This window comes from Dama dama, chromosome 19, assembly GCF_033118175.1.
Source record: "Dama dama isolate Ldn47 chromosome 19, ASM3311817v1, whole genome shotgun sequence".
NCBI classification, from domain to species: domain Eukaryota; kingdom Metazoa; phylum Chordata; class Mammalia; order Artiodactyla; family Cervidae; genus Dama; species Dama dama.
Genome location: NC_083699.1, coordinates 5988981 through 6009221, shown reverse-complemented (window position 1 = coordinate 6009221; position 20241 = coordinate 5988981). Strand labels below are relative to the sequence as shown.

The window sequence follows — 20241 nt, the reverse complement described above, 5'->3', positions numbered from 1 at the left end:
GCCTAAATAAATAAAAAAATCCTAAGTTGAAATTATATTCTTATTCATTGCATTTAGAATTTCTCTTTAGTGCCATGTTTGGTCTAAAATCTGAAGAAGAAATCATACAATTTTAGAAAAGTCAAATAAAGCATTATAAAGCCTATATCAAAACCAAACTTTCAGAAAAATAAAGAATGCACATTTATTATGAATTGATTAATCTTATAAAATAGTTGAGTAAAGCTCAGTTAAAAATTCCTAAAAATACACACCAGAAAGCAAATGATACATGTGGGTTATTTGATGGATACACTTAAATGTATGTGGTTATATAATTATTGAGTATAGGAATTTAATTTATGAGAACTAAAAAGAAATAGATTGAATGACACAGTGGAATTTATGAGGTATGGGAGCAGAATTTCCCATGGTAAAATATATCTCTCTGGCATATTAATTAACTTTTCCTCCTTCTTCCTCTTCTCCTTCTTCTTTTCTGAGAAACAGCAGGTATAGGAAGGGCTCTGAAAACCAGGTCGGAGCTGTCATTTTGTAAGACTCATTTATGTTTGTGAGGGATATCGCCATTTGTAAGGGTGTTTCCTTCTCTATATCTGAAAGAAGATGACAAAAATCATTTTGAAACACATTTAGAAACATCAATATAGAAGCAAGGACAAATTTGCCTCACAGTTCACCCTTGTTTACTGTGCTTTTCTTGGTAATCTCCCATAACTGAACCCTTCTGACCTCAACATCCTCTTTTGTCTTTAGCTGAAGATGGTGCTTAAGGAGAGGCCTTTGGCCACTTTGGCCAGTGACTCAGTTTTTCTGGGTAACTCCCATGAATATGTGCTATTAAACTTTTGCTTGGTTTTCTCCTGCTAATCTGTCTAATGTTAATTTAATTTAATGTCAGTTTCTTCCAACGAGAAGGATAGAGGAAAATTTCTTTCTCTCTTTATAGTCAGGCCATTAAAAATGGTTGTTCTCTTGCTCTCAGTTCATCCCCCTCTGCTTGTCCAGTTGTTACCTCACCTACATCCAACTTAGATGACTTATCTTCCCTTTTCATTGTAAAGCCTAATTAGTAAATGCTTACACAGTTGCTCGCAGCTACAACTAGTGATTGTTCTAATCTTTAGATCAAAACATCTTGGCCATGATAGCTTATCAAAGGGGTAGTGAGAATTGTCCTTCTTTGCTGGTTTCCCTGGCACAAACTTGATGTTAATTCTTCCTTTAAAACTAATAATTTCCCCTCCCTTTGCCTCCATAGTGAAGATTGCTGCCATGTCCTGCCATCTGTCCATCTGTTACACAAGGTGGGGTGAAACTCCAGGACCTTGCTTCAGACGTATAAGACCCTGTATCCACTAAACCCTTGATGTCTCTGTCACTGACTGCAGGCTCTTTCTTCCATCTTCAGGCTGGGAAAGGACAGAGCTTGTAGACCTGTAGCGCTTCCCAGGTGGCCCAGCGATAAAGAATCTGCCTGCCAGTGCAGGAGATGTGAGTTTGATCCTTGGGTCAGGAAGATCCCCTGGAGAAGGAAACAGCAACCCACTCCATAGTCTTGCCTGGGAAATCCCATGGACAGAGGACCCTGGCGAACTACAGTCCATGGGGTTGCAAAAGAGCCAGATACAACTTAGTGACTAAGCAACAACAACCCCTCAACATTAAAATGGTGAAAATGGTAAATTATGACTTTACAGCTTGTTCCTGTGGTTTTGTTTTAAACACCATAGAAATCAAGTGTATGAGATAACTAAATTATAAAACAGAAAGATAGAAATGGTTTGTTTAGCACTTCATTTCCAGAATACTAAAGGTCATGTAAATAATCGATTGAAATATATTCTGATCAGTTAGTACGTTGAATGGACGGACACAGGAAAACAGCTTGATGGTAATAAAGCACAATCATTTTCTTTCATATTCTAGCAAGAAATGCTTCCTTTAGTATACTCTTTATAGGCATAATCCTAAATGCTACAAGGTTTCTATTAAATTTGGAAAAAAAATTATTGATATTACATTGCAGTCTTCAGTAATATAACATTGTACGTTCATTGTTCATTATTATTAGTGATAAACAGTTCAAGATGCTGTGTAAAATTATAGTGAGCAAAGAGCATTTTCCTAAATCATGCAAGTGCATCTGTGATGTGCTGCCTCATATGATGTGCCTCCCACTTTTATTGAGTAAAGCTTCATTTCTTACATATTCCAGAGGCAAAATAAGTAGTTTCATTCTGTTTAAAACAATTAAACATTATATCTGTTTCCAGACTTTATGGCCAATCTGTGCATTCTCATTCTATAGTACAATGGCATCAGAACAAGAACGCATTACAAAATAATGGGAAAAAGTATTGGCTCAGTTGTTTGTAAACCTAGGACTGAGTCTTAAGTGCACTGAACTGAGTTTTTCACCTCTAACAGCCTAAGATTCTTCATCTCTAAAATAAGCTTGTATGCATGCTAAGCTGCTTCAGTTGTGTGTGACTCTGCAACCCTATGGACTGTAGCTCACCAGGCTCCTCTGACCGTGGGACTCAACAAGGAAGAACACTGGAGTGGGTTGCCATCTTCTTCGTCAGGGAATCTTCCTAACCCAGGGATTGAACCCACGTCTCCTGCAACTCCTGCATTGTAGCTGGATTCTTTACTGCTGAGCCATTGGGGAAGCCCAAAATAAGGTTGGTAGAGGGTCAAGTCAGATGTCATAGGACATTTGAAATACTTTTAGACAATAAGATATTATAATATTATTATTATTACTGAAATTTAACTTAGCATCTTCTCAAATAATGCTGTGATAAAAAGTAAGGCATGTTAAAAGATTTCTTACAACCACAAATACAAATCTATTGCTGAAAAAAAAAAAAGATAGCAAAGGCTATGTCTCTGGCCAAAGGGCTGGGATTCAATGGAGAAGGAGCATGAGGAAACTTTTTAAAGGGCGATAGCAATGCTCTGTATCTTGTTACAATAGGATTTGTATAGGTATATATATTTGTCAGGACTCAGTGTTTGATATATTTAAGATTTATGTATTTCCTTATACATATATTTATCTCAAAGAAGGCAAAAACAAAAATAACTACTGTACTCTGGTTAGTGAAATGTTTACTAAAATGTTTAGAGGTGGAATTTACTGATGTCTGAGACTTTGACATATATTAAAAAACAAATTGGATTGATAGAGTTGATAGAGAATGAATAGATGAATAGAGAGCTAATGAAGCAGATGTAATGAGATATTTGTCGTCAAATCTAGGGGATGGGCATATAAATATTCACTATACAATTCTTTCAACTTTTATGTATGTGTGCCAATTTTTGCCTTAAAAGTTGAAAAAGAAAGGACCAAAAAAAAAAAAAAACATACCCCTTCCCAAAAGATATGCCTTGTCTCTAGCTCTTCCTTAAGGGTTAATGAATTGACCTAAATGTCTATATTTGTAAAGCAAACAGAATATAACTACCACCTCAAAGTCTCCAGCTAAGAAATCCAAAAAAAGGAAATATATTGAGAGCAAAACTAGATGAAACCGAAAGGAAATAAAATCAAGTTTTTAAATTTTCGAATAGACAAAGCATAGCTTAACTAATGAAAGACCAGATATGACTTGTCATTAAATAAAACGAAAACTAGAGAAGAGTTGGTTAAACATTCTCAGTGAATTTCCAACTGGAAATGGAAAAATTTTATACTTAAAAGTATAAAGTGGCAAAAGTGAGAATATCAAATAAAGACTATGACAGAAACAATAAAAGAGGAATTAATGAGGAAAAAAGGAAATAATTTTAAAACTAAGCTAAATGGAAAATTTCAAAATTTCCTAGTGATGAACAATTTTTATGCTATAAATCTTTCTCCAAGATATAAAAAGCATGGTTTATTATGTGGTTTCTTTCGTGAAGAATTTAAAAATATGTTTTTTTTTCTCCCACTTTTGGCCAGAGCAAAACTGAAAGGAAAATATTAGCCCTAGTGTATTTTGGAGATACACAGAATTGAAATTAAATCTTAGGAAATAATTTGAATTTTTTAAAAATGAAGTATCAAAAAATATCTTAGAAAATAGAATTTAGTTTCCAACCTGTTGAGAATTTCACTTGGAAAATAGAATTTAGTTTCTAACCTGTTAAGAATTTTACTTGGAAAGTGACTTAGGAAAAAAATATATGAAATCAACATATTTGAAAATAAACAAAGAGTAAAATTAAATTCTACCTCTGGACACACAAAGAAGGCTTTGAATAATGTGTTAGGTACCTCAGAAAAATCATAAACTTTTGGAGGGCAATGTATGAGAAAGCCCACTTGTACACTTAAGAAATTCTGCTCACCTCCAGGCCTTGCCGAGCAAGTAAGGCCTTATTCTGAAGTCTTGTTTAGGGGTGGCTGCGACTGGTTTCACCGTTGGTTTAAGTGGGCTGGTTTGGAAAAGTAAGTGCAATAATCAGAAAAAGAGGCAGAATCAAGAGCAGAAGCCAACACATATATCAAGGTTTTCTATGAAGTTAAGGTTGTTGCTGTGTCATTTATTCAATTTTAAAACAGACGTCCAGAACAAGAAGAGGATGCCTCTCTGAGAGAGAAAGATAGAAGTGCCTGACACACAACAGCAGGTTAAATATTTGCTGAACAAATAAATAAATTATAAAATAGAACATCTGTAAATTAATATCCCAATGAGGAAATAATTCACCACTTGAGACATGTTTTTAAAATGATAAAATTATGGAGAATGATTAACTTTTATTTATCAGTTCAGTCACTCGGTCATGTCCGACTCCTTGCAACCCCATAGACTGCAGCACGCCAGGCTTCCCTGTCCATCACCAACTCCTGGAACTTACTCAAAATCACGTCCATTGAGTCGGTGATGCCATCCAACCATCTCAGCCCCTGTCATCCCTTTCTCCTCCCGCCTTCAATCTTTCCCAGCATCAGGGTTTCTTTTCCAATGAGTCAGTTTTTCACATCAGGTGGCCAAAGTATTGGAGTTTCAGCTTCAGCATCAGTCCTTCCAATGAATATTCAGGACTGATTTCCTTCAGGATGGACTGGTTGGCTCTCCTTGCTGTCCAAGGGACTCTCAAGAGTCTTCTCCAACACCACACTTCAAAAGCATCATTTCTTTGGCACTCAGCTTTCTTTATAGTCCAACTCTCACATCCATACATGACTACTGGAAAAACCAAAGCTTTGACTAAATGGACTTTGTTGGCAAAGTAATGTCTCTGCTTTTTAATACGCTGTCTAGGTTGGTCATAACTTTCCTTCCAAGGAGCAAGCATCTTTTAATTTCATGGCTGCAATCACCATCTGCAGTGATTTTGGAGCCTCAGAAAATAAAGTCTGTTACTGTTTCCCCATCTATTTCCCATGAAGTAATGGGACCAGATGCCACGATCTTAGTTTTCTGAATGTTTAGTTTTAAGCCAACTTTTTCACTCTCTTCTTTCACTTTCATCAAGAGGCTCTTTAGTTCTTCCCTTTCTGCAATAATTGTGGTGTCATTTGCATATCTGAGGTTACTGATATTTCTCCCGGCAATCTTGAACTTTTATTTTATCTTAGCAATAAATTGTAACTAGGCAAAAAATAAATAAATAAACATTTAAACAATAGTTTAGTTTGTTAATTCTGTTTTTATGAAACAACTCTAAAAGCTTTAGACTCTACATCTGAACATAAGTTGCTATTATATGACAGCTGTGGAAGTTTCAATTTATAAAAAATAAAATATTTGGTGAAATAACTTACCTGAGTGCTGATATATATTCTATTAAATGAAATAAGGATAAAACTATGACTTTTTCCATTCTTCTTAGCCGCTGGCGGGGGGAGCTTTGTATATGTTATCTACATAAAAATTCTACATATTAGATTTTAAATTACAAAGTTAACCTTATAGATATATTTTAAAAGCTCATCTTTATTACATATTCAATGTTTTGTTATAAAAAATAGATATGGTCTTCATAAAAATCAACATATTATTTGTGAACACTATAATATAGACCTGTTTGAATATAATTACTTTCTATTTTTTTCATTTCATGAACTTATTCAGGAAGTGTCAATATTTATTTAGCTTTTAAATACAAAACACTGTGATGGCACTGGAGAGGAATACAGAAGTGAAAACTGAGTGAACTACTACTATGAGAAAAGAGGATGAAACTGTCACTGCTGACAAGTAAGTAAAGTTCTTATTGGAGAATTAAAAAGGATACAGTTTTGAATTGAGCCTTGGCGAATGAGATGGGTTATGTTCCGTCAAGTGGTGTTAATTGACCAAAGTCCTGTTGTGTTTTGGGCATAACTTTTTTGCCAAGTTTTATAATTTGATTCTGGAAATAGAATATAGATTGATTCGTGGTAGATTTTAGAGGTAAACAAACAAACAAAAAGATCTTGAGCATTCAAAGATTGATAAAACTGAGGAGAAAACAAGTAAACAAATAAATATAGCTCTGATTTCAGGCTATTATTGTTAGACATAAGTAACCTTAGAAACAGCAGCACATTCCAAACTGCACATTTTTGCAAAACCTAACTGTGTTTAACTTACATCCCTAAGTTGCTCTGAGCCTAATAGCTACCTTAACAGCCAATTGATTTGGAGCAAACATGATGAGACAACAACATCTCAGGAAAAAGAAATGATAAGGACAGCTGGAAAGCTCAGAGTCTTTAGAGGATGAAGTCTGTTGTCCCTCATGCAAAAGTACTGAATATATTCCAGTTTTGGGATATCCGATGACCTGAGTCATCTCAGAACTTGATACGAAATTCACAGTCTTTCTGTATGAAGGATCTGAACCATCACCATTCTTGGCCTTGTTATACTTGGCTCTCACCCTTTGTTTCCCAAGTATGGTTCTCTTACTGATGGCAAGACACCACATGATCATAGGGGATGCCATGACATCTGCTCACATACTCAGAAAGATTCAGTCACTTACAGTTAACTTTCAACCTTTGGGAATACATCAAGTAGACAGTCTGGTTTTAATATTTTAAAGAATATTAAGTTTTCAACATTCTTTAGCACTTACTATTGCCCTTATAGGGGCTTTCCTGATAGCTGAGTGGAAAAGAATCTGCCTGCCAATGCAGGAGATGCAGGAGACCCAGGTTCAATCCCTGGGTCAGGAAGATCCTCTGGAGGAGGGCATGACAATCCAATTAAGTATTCTTGCCTGGGAAATCCCATGGACAGAAGAGCCTGGTGGGCTATGGTCCATGGGGTCGCAAAGAGTTGGACACCACTGAGAAACTGGGCACACACACAGGCATTGCCTTTTTTAGAAGAGGGCTATGAAGTCTCAGGCGAGTGTTCAGATAGGGCTCTATGTTCGTTACATTCATGAAAGGTGATGTTGGTTTACTACTTGTGACATGAAGTTTACTTTCTAAGAATCAATGTATTTAATTTATAAGTAGTTAACACCAAGAAACATTAAATAAATCGTATGGTTTTCACATAGGTATGGCAAAATTGCAAGGCTTTGACACAAATTAGTGAAGTACTGAGCCGTTGCTCTGAGCTGAGGGAGAAGCTGTGAGAGGCGGGGCTCTCAGCTAGAAGTCCCCGAGAAAACTTAGAAGTCTCTTCTTCATGTGCCTTTGACATGAGACTGATCCACAGGAGAAAATCAAACAAGTTCAACAGCAAGTATATATATAGGAGAGACCCAAAAGCACTGAGTAACTTATCAAAACGGCTAAACCCTCACCTGAAATATCATCTTCAGCTAAAGACAAGAGGATCTGGGCATCATGGTTTGGGACTTCAAAGGAGAGAATGGCAATTCACAGGGAGATAGTAAGGTCTTCCCTGGGGGTCAGTGGCTCAGTGGCTCAGTGGCTAGGACTCTGTTCTCCCAATGCAGGGGGCCTGGATTTGATTCCAAGTCAGGGAATTAGATCCACGTGCCACCACTTAAGAGCTCCCATGCTACAACTAATGATCTCACATTCTGCAACTAAGATCTGGCACAGCCAAATAAATCAATAAATGAATATTAAAGCAGATGTTTGGTAAGTATGTTTGCTGGGCCTTGCAGGGACAGTGGGACCCAGAGTGGATTCTAATCACTACCTCCCTCTGAGCTTCTCCCACCACAGTTAAACCTATATTCTTTGCAGATCTCACTGGTGATAGCTCTGTTCTAGAAACAGGCCCTCTACCTAAAATCTTTTAAGGAAGTTAGGGGGAAAGTAACTATGTTTCTTGACTTTTTTGGGCCTTGATAGTTTTCAGCCAGAAATAATCAGCCTGCCAGACACATTTGGGGTGTGAAGTTTGCTGGTTTTGTTGCCTACACCTTCCATTCAGTTTATGAGACAGCATTCTCTCTAAGTTGAAGTTGGCAGCTGTGTTGACGACAGATGGCTTCAGTAAGACAAAGCCAGCTGTTGCTTTTATTCTTGTGTACTGTGAAAGCAGGGACAGAGATGTTTGCTTTCTCTTCTATTTGTGTTATCGCCATAATAAAATATGACCTTTTCTGCTATTTGTCTTTGACCTTGAGGTCAGTTTCATCCTTTCCACAAAGTTACTCAAGCTGCTTGTTTTTCCATTGTTGGTAAGAGAAGAAGGGGCAGATCCAACTTAGATGTACAGTTTCTGTCTGAATTTTTGTTTTTATTTTAACTGTGTTTAATAAGGAATGAATATATAGGGCTATAAAAGATATCTTTTTAGGATTAAAAAATTTGTCTTTTTAAAAATATGCATCATTTTAAAAATTATTATCATACTTCCATTATTAATTAGAAGAATATCCCCTCTAATCCATGCACAGTAATGAAACATATGTGTGACTAAAAAAGAAATTAATTGTATAATTGATATATTTCATAATAAAATGCTTACTCAGTTATGAATTTTAAACTACTTATAATTTTTATTGAAAAATTTAACCATTAAATATTTTGATAACAGACTCCTGATTGTGTTAAACTCAAATTATCAGACCAAATTAAATAAAACTCAACAGATCAGGACAGTATCATCAATATAGTGATTAAATAATTTGGTAGCTAATTATATTGAATTATAGAAATAAGAAATTCTGTATGTGACAAGTTTTGCATACTGCTTACTTTAAAAATGATCTTAACAAATTTGTGGATATTGAACTAATTGTTAGAGGAGACAAAGTTTGAACCTATCATTTTTGTTTGTAGAATAAATAAACAAACATTATTAGTTTTAAACAAACCTGTGCTAGAAGCCCACTAGATATCATTCTTTTTATTTATAACCTATTTCCTTCTGTCTGGAGTTATTTCTATTGATTAGTCCAAATACTCTGAACAATCTTTTCCTTTGGAGTATGTCCATTCCGAACCGCATCAGCAACCAATCTGTCCTGTTATTAATTGCTCTTATTACTGTTTAGTCCATTCATTTATAACCTCACTTTTGCATAAACTCTTAATTCCCTGACCAGGGATGAACCAGTGCCCCTGCAATGGAAAGGTCACTTTTACAGAGACCTAACCACTGGGTCACCTGGAAAGTCCTAAGCTCAATTATTTTAAAGGCTTCCTGGAATGACTTGGGTGCTTGTGGAGTGTATGTCCTTAACTTTTCACATTCTTTGCTTTAGCATCATTGGTGTTACAATATGTTTTGGTTCTTGGCCTTTGTTTTCCCTCAGAATTTATGACATCCTTTCCTTCCACCTCATTAAAGAGCCATCATGGCATCAGTTTGCCATCATGATATTTCAGCCAGCACTTCCTAGAGGCTGTCAATTTTCTTTCACACAACATTATTGCAGCTTTGCTTTAGACATCGTGTGTGTGTGTGTGTATTTGTGCGTGTGTTAAGTCACTTCAGTCATGTTAGGCTCTTTGAGACCCTATGGACTGTAGCCCACCAGGCTCTTCTGTTCATGAGATCCTCCCGGCAAGAAGACTGGAGTAGGTTGCCATGCCCTCCTCCAGGGGACCTTCCCAACCTGGGGATTGAACCCACACGTCTTATGTCTCCTGCGTAGGCAGGTGGGTCCTTCACCACTAGTGCCACCTGGGAAGCCCCATCACATGTCTGCTAAATTCATTTGCGTATTTTGACATGTGTATAGGAGATAAACACCCAAAAATAATGGAGAAAAATCAATTTGTCTTTCTTTTGTGGTGTGCGGCCTTCCTCTGGTAGTTCCATTTAAAGCTGATCAATATCAGATTTTAAAATAAATGTGAAAGGCTGAAGGGAGGTTGAGAAACATTTCTCTGATTTGAACAGTGATGGAAGTCCATCAAGAATACTTTTGAAAACTACAAAGATTCTTAGACTATATATTGAGAAACTCCTTCTTACAAATTCAAAGTCTCTGATTTAGGTTTTAGCTTTATGGTGGTGCCTGGTTATCTAACTTAGCAATCATCTAAATTACCCACAATTTGCGTGTGCAATTTGCATTATTAAAATTATTAAATGAAAATACATATAAAATTCTCCTGGAAGACTGTAAACACCTGCAAATAGATATGAAGATATTAGTTTGAAAAATACTGACCAGCTCCCACACTATGATTTCACAAGTGAAAAAGCTAAGTTTAGAGAAGTGTGGGGGACTTGTTCAGAATCACCAAAGAGTTACAAGTATAAGGCTTGGTAAGAAAACTGTGTGTGTGTGTGTGCATGTGTAATTGTGCATACATTTAACATAGTTTGTGCCCACCTAATTTTACTTTGTTTTAAATCTTGAAACAATATAATTCCCTTTACTTAAAAGGTTATGGTCATACTGAAACCTGAGGCATCATTTGGGAAAATGGCATTGCAGTTAATTATAATGTTTGGGTTTATTCTTTCCTTTATTCATTTAATTTAAGAATCAACTTACTTATTAAAACATGGAAAACTAAAAACCAGTTGCATTACCAAAAAAGAAAACAAAACAGAAAAACAAATCCCGTCACAGAAAAATTGTGCATAATCTATTAAAAGTTAAAATGAAAGATATAGAATAAGTAATTTAAAAATTAAATCAAGTTTAATATTAGTAATATTATAGTTTAGAGATTACCTGTTTAAACATTCAAAATTTAAGAACTAATACATCATTCATGTAGACCCATTAGTTACCAAGATATGCCAGCAGATAGTTATCACTGATATCTTTTAAAATCTACAAAACATTGGTATTTAAAGTTTATGCAAACCAAAGAAATGTGACAGAATCAGCATCAAAGTGCTTATCTGGATTGCAACATCTTTATTACAGCAATTTCTAAGGGCAACCAGCTACAATAATATTGAATGTGCCTTTTCCTCTCACACAATAAAATCTCAACTTATTTTGTAAGAATGTGGATAAATGCTTTCAAAATTTATTCATAGGATGTTGAATGAATGCAAAAAAGGCCTCAGCCAAATTGTTTCATATGGCAATTTTTGACAATTACTCCCAATATCCAATTTCTACAAAGTTTTTGAAAATAAAAATCAAAATTTTTGAAGTATGTGTGTAATTTATACAGCATTTTCATTCTAAAAATAATTTTAGGAACTAAAAGAAATGTCATCAATTTATCCAAAGATGTTGATTTTGAGGCATGAGTATGTCAAGGCTGTATATTGTCACCCTGCTTTTTTAACTTATATGCAGAGTACATCATGAGAAACACTGGGCTGGAGGAAGCACAAGCTGGAATCAAGATTTCCAGGAGAAATATCAATAACCTCAGATATGAAGATGACATCACCCTTGTGGCAGAAAGTGAAGAAGAGCTAAAGAACCTCTTGATGAAAGTGAAAGAGGAGAGTGAAAAAGTTGGCTTAAAGCTCAACATTCAGAAAACTAAGATCATGGCATCCGGTCCCATCACTTCATGGCAAATAGATGGGGAAAGAGTGGAAACACTGGCTGACTTTATTTTTCTGGGCTGCAAAGTCACTGCAGATGGTGATTGCAGCCATGAAATTAAAAGACGCTTGCTCCTTGGAAGGAAAGTTATGACCAACCTAGACAGCATGTTAAAAAGCAGAGACATTACTTTGTCAACAAAGGTCCATCTAGTCAAGGCTATGGTTTTTCCAGTAGTCATGTATGGATGTGAGAGTTGGACTATAAAGAACGCTGAGCGCAGAAGAATTGATGCTTTTGAACTGTGGTGTTGGAGAAGACTCTTGAGAGTCCCTTGGACTGCAAGGAGATCCAACCAGTCCATCCTAAAGGAAATTAGTCCTGGGTGTTCATTGGAGGGACTGATGCTGAAGCTGAAACTCCAATACTTTGGCCACCTGATGCAGAGAGCTGACTCATTTGAAAAGACCCTGATGCTGGGAGGGACTGGGGGCAGGAGGAGAAGGTTGGATAAAGATTGGAGAAGGATGAGGTGGTTGGGTGGCATCACTGACACAATGGACGTGGGTTTGGGTGGATTCCAGGAGTTGGTGATGGACAGGGAGGCCTGGTGTGTGGCGGTTAATGGGGTTGCAAAGAGTTGGACACGACTGAGCAACTGAACTGAACTGAACTGATTTATAATTTTAAATATTTTTGTATGACAAACTAAAGCAGGCTGAAACATTTTTCTAAACCACTTCAAGAGATATTAAAACTTGATATTATTGGATATATATAGCAAGACTATTATATTTATATGTGTGTATATATATATAGCAAGAGTGTTTTATAACTGTGCTGTTTTATGTTGGATAACAGCTTTCTGGAGACCACAAGGGGGCAGACCAAGAACAAATGAAAGAAAATAATCCTCAATATGTAGCCTCTTAATTCTGTCAAAAAGTTACTTTCAAATTCAATGGATCTGGTTCTAATTTCTTTTTAATGAATTTTATATTGTTTTCTTGTGACTGTGAAAACAATTTCACAATCTCTTGCAAATAGTGAAAAACTGATTGAGAACTAATATCTAAATTCATTTGATTATAATCAGTTTCTTATTTTTTTCTAAGACATAGAAGAACTGTATGAAAGTGACAAATTATGCTGGAGGAACGCATTTTCATTCCATTATTTTCCACTAATTAATTTTATTTTGATACTTTAAATTAAAGGAAATATTAATCCTAACTAATATCTTATTTGTTTTCATACCAATCATATAGATTAATACTTTAAAAAGAAGTAGCTTGGAAAAGTCTTGTATTTCTCTTATTCTTATGGCAACTTCATAGTTTGACTGAAATAATTTTATTTATTAGTTTTTGGCCAGGCTGAGTGGCTTAGCCTAGTTTCCCAGCCAGGGATTGAACCCTTGGCAACCTCAATGAAAGCACCATCTCTTAATCACTGAACTGCAAGGGAAGTCCCTTGACTAAAACTTTTAAACACCCCTCTGTATTTACTGAAGGTAATTTGATTAGCTGGGAAAAATGTTTTCCAACAGAAGCTGTTTTTTTTTTTTTTCCAGCAAACTATATTTGTGTGTGCTCATATATCTAAAAAAGATAACTATTGTGTAACAATTATATGACTAACACATTGAAAACCATCCTTTGGGACAGATGAAAAAGCTCATGCTTGCATAATCCTTAATAATTAACTGAATGTCTGAATGTTTTGTTCATGAAGAGTTAATGCCTGTTTAGAATGAAGAAAAGATCTTCATTGAAGTCAACACTTTGATCTATTATAAATAAGTGAGATTTAGCTAACACGTTAATCTACATTTTCTAGATTCAACTAGATTTAAAAGTAGAAGTTATCTAACAGCCTACATACTTAAATATATCCAAGTAAGGTATTTCATTTAAATTATTACAGATAAAAGGCTTCTCAGGCAGCACTACTGGCAAAGAATCCATCAGCCTGCCAATTCAGGAGATATGGGTTCAGTCTTTGGGTTGAGAAGATCCCTTGGAGGAGGACATGGAAACCCATTCCAGTATTCTTACCTGGAGAATCCCATGGACAGAGGAGCCTGGCAGGCTATGGTCCATGGGGTCGAAGAAAGCCATGACTAGGCACCTGAGCACTCACACAAGCATCACAGATAAAACATGAAGTTTCCTGTTCACTTAGCCCCTGTCTCTAATTCCAAATTACTGCTGAGATCTAGCCCAGATATAATGCTTCCTACAGTCCAATACTTACAATTTTTTTTTTTGTATTTTTTTTTTTTTGTATTAGTTGGAGGCTGATTACTTCACAACATTTCAGTGGGTTTTGTCATACATTGATATGAATCAGCCATAGATTTACACCAATACTTACAATTTAATTCACTGCTATTCTTTTTTGAGATTTTAAAAATACATACATTTAAATTTGATATTTAATTTGCAGATTAAAATTTTTTAAAGTTATAAAATTGTGGTTAGATCTCTAAACAGACACCATACATCTCAACTTAAGGATAAAGAGAATGAAAAAGCAACTGAAATTAGAACTATTCACAGCTGAAAAGCCACTCCACATGTCATCCTGCTGAACTGATCCCCACCCCTTAGCAAGAAAGCTTAGAATGAGAGGAAGTACGTATTCTAAACTTCAGCTGTTTTACAGACATAGAGTTTTAAAGCCCACAACTAAATTTGATAATGATCTTTGCTTAGAATCAACCACTTTTTAGGGAAGAAGAGATTTAATTTCCAGGCAGTATAATTTTGGGGACTGTTAGGGTCAGGATATAAGCTTTAGCTTTAATCACACTACGTTTTTGGTTGACGTGATCTGAACTGGAGGACCTAGTTCATCTTGTCAGTAGTTAGAGCCTGTCATTCTGACTGCAGGCTTTCTGGGTTCTACCGCAGGCGTGAGTGGGAGTCCCTGCAGGGTGAGTTACCACCTGAAAACTTACGGGAGTCAAGGCCTCCGCTTGGAAAAGGAGAGTGACGTCATTATGCTAAGAGCCAAGTGGAGGATATGCTCATCACAGAGTCAACCGTTCAGGGATTTTCTTGTAAGAGAGAGATCGCACTCAGATATGCCCTCTGAATGGTGTCAACAGACATTCTTTGAGGGAAAACAGCTCCAGAATGAAACATGTACTCCTATGCCGGCACCTCATCTCCTCAGAGTCTTAAATGTACCACACACACACACACACACACACACACACACACACACACACACAAGTCTCCTGTTTTCTAGAAACCAACGAATGAGACACTTCCCTAACCCACCCTTGGCCCCCTTTCAGAATTGTACAACCTTTTATGAGAGATTTAAGTTTTAAGGGATCTTAGGCTTTCCAAAGAGGGTTGTGATGTTATTTTATAATGATGACCCTTGCCTAGAGCCTAGGGGAATGGAAGAGCTGAGAATCTTAGAAATACAATTAGAAACAATTCCAATTCTAATCAAGAGAGAGAAGTGAATACTAGTCCTGGGAGAACATTCCTATGTAGAATACTGCCTACCAAGATTAGACTCCAGTTAAAAAAAAATGATATGAAAAAAAAATTTGAAAAAGACAAGTCAAAATTTGTAAAATTTTAAAAACTAGAAAGGTAGTTATCAATTATATGGCACAGTCAATAATATTAGGTGATCTTCTCACATTCGAACACAAAGATTTCCCGTGTTTGAGCTAAAATGTTCTAAATTCACCGGCCACAAGTGTGTGACTTTCCCTCACTGCTTCCTTTTTTGAAAGGTTGCTGGGCAGATTCTCCTCAGATCCATGTTAAAATGCTCAGAGCACAAAGAAAATCTAAATCCTTTCTTCTGGCTTCTGGCTCCTCTCTCTCCTGCCCCCTCTGGAATTTGATGAGTTTCTTAATACTTGGGCACTTTTGTGCAGCTCAGACACTCCCCTGCCCTTCTCCCAACACATCCGCTTGGGGAAAGAAACAGCCTGAGCCAGATCTACTAGGAAGAATACACGCTATTATTTGCAGTGCTTGTTATGCAGAGAGTTAAATGATGCTTGCACTATAGATGTACCTCAGAAATATGTTCTAAATTAGTGTATATGATTGGTGTGTGTGATAAACAACTGGTTTAGTCCCTAAGTCATGTCCGACTCTTGCTACCCCATGGACTGTAGCCGGCCAGACTTCTCTATCCACAGGATTTCCCAAGCAAGAATACTGGAGTGCGTTGCCATTTCCTTCTCCAGGGGATCTTCCTGGCCCAGGGATTGAATGTGGGTCTCCTGCATTGCAGGCAGATTCTTTACTGACTGAGTTATGAAGGAAGCATTCTTTGTGGTTTATGTGATACACTATCCCCAGTGGAGTCGTGGAACTTTGGGGCAGACACAGGAAACTCAAGATTTGCCCGAGGGGACCTAGGTAGTTAACAGTTTTATAGTTATCCCTCTTCTCCCAATCCCCTCCCTAAGGAAGAAGAGTAGCTCCAATATCACTAAATCATTTATAGGACAGGCTTTGAAACTGAGCTGTCTGGTGTTGATTTCCAGACTTACCGCTTACTAGCCATGTGTCCATGGGAACCTACCTAATCTCTACTTATATATCTCTCTCTATATAAATATATATATATTTATACTTAGATGTTCATTTAGTTGTATGATAAGTATTATGATGGTCTAAGATTTATGTCTTTAGGAGACAGATCTTTTTAGGAGTAAGGTCTGACACATTTTAAGTGATACCGATTATCATTGAGAAATAAACCATCACTTACTTTTAGATCTTCTTTTTGCCTGAAAAACACACACACATACACATTTTTTTTTTCTTGACTCTGATCAGCAGAGGCCTAGCCTTCACTTTCCATTACTTACTCAATCTTATCTAAGAAGCACTATTATTGTTATCTTTTGGTGTAATCATGCATCAGCCAATAAAACTGAGAATCTTGGTATGTAACTCATCCGGTCTGAAAACAAACCAACACAACTCTTGGTTGGTTGATATGACAATAGCATATCTGTCCATCTTGACAATCGGTTATGATTTTGTGAAGTTGAAATAAAAGGAATAAAAGCAGGATATTAGTAAGAATGAACACATGAAAAGAACTGCATTTTCTTCACAAGAATTCTTCTTTATATTCTGGCAGCTCTCCATCTGTTTCACATTGAAATACTAAGGAGACAAATTTAATGCTGGGTTTTATAAGAAAGCACTCTTTCAAGTACAGTAGAACTGGAGTTTCTCAGTGAACCCCCTAAGTTCTTTGTCTCTTTTATCTTCTGTCCTGCATATTTGGTCATTGGCTATTTTAAACCAGCTTCATTCTCTGAAAGACTAATTCCAACTCCCTTATAGGAAGAGATGTCAATTTGCCTCTGTGTTAGGTGATGAATATTTAAACATAAAAAGACAGGTCATTGACTTGACCAATGTGCTATTAGATATGTGAACCAAGGACATATAAACAGAATTGTGGTAATATAGAAGGACCACTTAAATCTTCAAGGACAATAGCAAAATTTCTAAAAATAAGCAAGATAGAACTACATTCCGTTAAAACGCAAAGCTGGAATGCCTTCATTAATTGCTTTTGTCTGCTTTATTATCCTAAAAATGTATCTGGCTTAAACTTGTCTTTGCCTCTTTTTGTTTTGTCTAGGAGGAAGTACCAATGTTCTTTGTATGCTTCTCCAATCCTTCTACACTGGTTGCTCAGTTGGTAAAGAATCTGCCTGCAATGTAGGAGACCCAAGTTCAATCCCTGGGTAGGGAAGATCCTCTGGAGAAGAAAATTGCAACCCATTCCAGTATTTTTGCCTGGAAAATCCCATGGACAGAGAAGCCTGGTGGGCTACAGTCCGTGGGATCTCAAAGAGTCAGACACAACTTTGCAGCTAAATCACCAGTCCTTCTATCCACATCTGATTCTTTGCCAGTGTTCTGAATCTTCTTCCCTCTTATTTTCTCTGGGATATTCATCCATTGGTCAATATTTCCAGCTCATCTATTTCTCTAACATATTGCTATTAATTAACCTTACTTTTTTCAGTTTATGAACTCTGACTGGTCTCTCCCACATAAAAAAATTAAAATGAAATGTTTCTTTATTCTTTCTTCAATCTATCATCCTCTTGCTTATTACTTTCACAATTAAATCCCTTTAAGACCAATGTTTAAAAAGTAATTAGCTGCAGGACTCATAGAAATAATAATCAAGGAACTCACAAGTTGTAGAGCAAAAAGCAACTATGAGAAAAAAAAAAAATGTTCTACCACTTGAAACTCTTCAATAGCTCTACAATGCCCAAAGAATGAAAGCAAAATTGGCTGCCATTGCCCACAGACCACTGTGGGGTTTTTGTTTCTGGTATTTACTTATTTAGCTACACCAGCCCTCAGTTGTAGTATGTGGGATCTCCTATCTTCACTGAGGCATATGGAATCTAGCTCTCTGACCAGGGATCAACCCTGCATTGGGAGGGCCAGGGAAGTCCTGCCTACAGACCATTGTTAATCTAACATCTTTGAATTAAATTACAGCTTCCCCAACAATCCCAAATGTCTCATAGGATTTCTTGAATTTGTTGGTATTTTTGCGGCAGGGACCTTTCCTCTTTTTTACTAGCTCTGCCGGGCAACTTCAACACTCAGGATGGCTGTTTCCTTTTTCAATATTCCAGTCTCTAAGCAGATGTTTCCTCTTCAGAGAGGAGCTCTGTGACCACACAGCCCAACCCCTCCCATCTGTCCAAATCACTCCTATTTATCTCCTTCAGAGCACTTCTCCTGATCTTAAATTGCTCATTTGTTCATTAATTTGATGTTAATTTGTTAATTTTCTCCACCACTAGAATGAATGCTCTGTGGGGACAGACTCCTTGTTTGACTGGTAGCATTTAATAAAGAATTCATTGTTGAATAAAGGAGAAAGAATATACCATCTTTAGAAAGAGAGATTTTTCAATGGAGGGAATAAAATAATCAAAGAAATAATAGGAAAACATACCCAAGAGGTTATACAGAGCCAAATATTTTTTTGCAGGTCAGCATCGGGAGCTACTCTGGCAGGCAGTTAGTTGCTATGACATCCTGAAGTCTTCCCCTCCTTCCATTCCTGCATATCATGTCTCTCATTGTTAACCCTGAGCACAGGTCAATCAGCTTGCTTATAGAGCATTTCCTTGAAGACTTCCTCACATGCCTTTAGTTTATACTCTGGATCCCCAGATGATGGCCTAATAGTATACAACTAACACAGGGTCAGATGATCTCTGATATGTTGGTGAGGTTAAATGCTAAACAACATCTCAGATGAGAATTTCAAAGAGCTGCCACTCTTTTGACATTAATGCTACTTAAAGCATTTTTATGTAAAAGTTGCTCAAATGCCTCCTTACTTATTTTTGTTGATTTTTAAAACCATGACTTCTGTTATTAATATATAAACTAGAAAGCAAACAGGGAAGCAACATTTATAAACAATAAATAAACAAAAGATGGTGGTGGTGGTTTAGTTGCTAAGTTGTGTCTGATTCTTGCTGACTGCATGGACTGTAGCTCACCAGGCTCCTCTGCCCACGGGATTCTCCAGGCAAGAATACTAGAATGGGTTGCCATTTCCTTCTCCAGAGGATCTTCTTGACTCAGGGATTGAATGTGGGTCTCCTGCATTGCAGGCAACTTCTTTACCAACTGAGCTAGGAGGAAAGCTCTAGTGATTTACATATAGACCAGTCCAAATGTTAGATTTATGAGACCAGAATTATTGTTTTCTCATCAATGAATAAAATGAGTTTTTAGAAGGTTAAGTAACTGGGCCAAGATCGTATGTCTTAAGTACAACAGCCAGAAGAACTGAGGTGGCTAAGGATGGCTTCCCTGACTGCTCAGGCCGTAAAGAATCTGCCTGCAGTGTAGGAGACCTAGTGAGATCCCTGGGTCGGGAAGATCCCCGGGAGGAGGAAATGGCAACCCCCACCAGTATTCTTGCCTGAAGAATGCTGTGGACCGAGAAGCCTGGCAAGTGACAGTCCATGAGATTACAAAGGGTTGCACATGATTGAGCGACCAACACTTTCACTTTCAAAGCTGGAAACAGAAGAATTTTTTAACTTTTAATTTTTATCCCCAGATGGGCTTCCCTTGTGGCTCAGTTGGTAAAGAATCCACCTACAATGTGGGAGACCTGGATTCGATCCCTGGATTGGGAAGACCCCCTGGAGAAGGGAAAGGTTAACCACTCCAGTATTCTGGCCTGGAGAATTCCATGGACTGTACAGTCCAAGGGGTCACAAAGAGTTGGACACAACTGAGTGACTTTCACTAGTGTATATATACACTCTAGAATGTTTGGAAATACAAAAGGGAAATAATAATAAAAAATCACATCTCTACATTGCTGAGATCAGTACATTGACAG

General features: G+C 36.9%; 1 long non-coding RNA gene across 1 annotated transcript; it reads right to left on the bottom strand.

The window, feature by feature from the left end:
- Positions 1–283: 283 nt before the first annotated feature.
- Positions 284–18963, bottom strand: LOC133074176 (uncharacterized). The gene is made up of 3 exons (XR_009697093.1): positions 18829–18963; positions 4345–4431; positions 284–596 (listed from the first exon to the last, which is right to left on the bottom strand). It is a non-coding gene; the product is annotated as an uncharacterized LOC133074176 (long non-coding RNA).
- Between the last annotated feature and the right edge of the window lie 1278 nt (positions 18964–20241).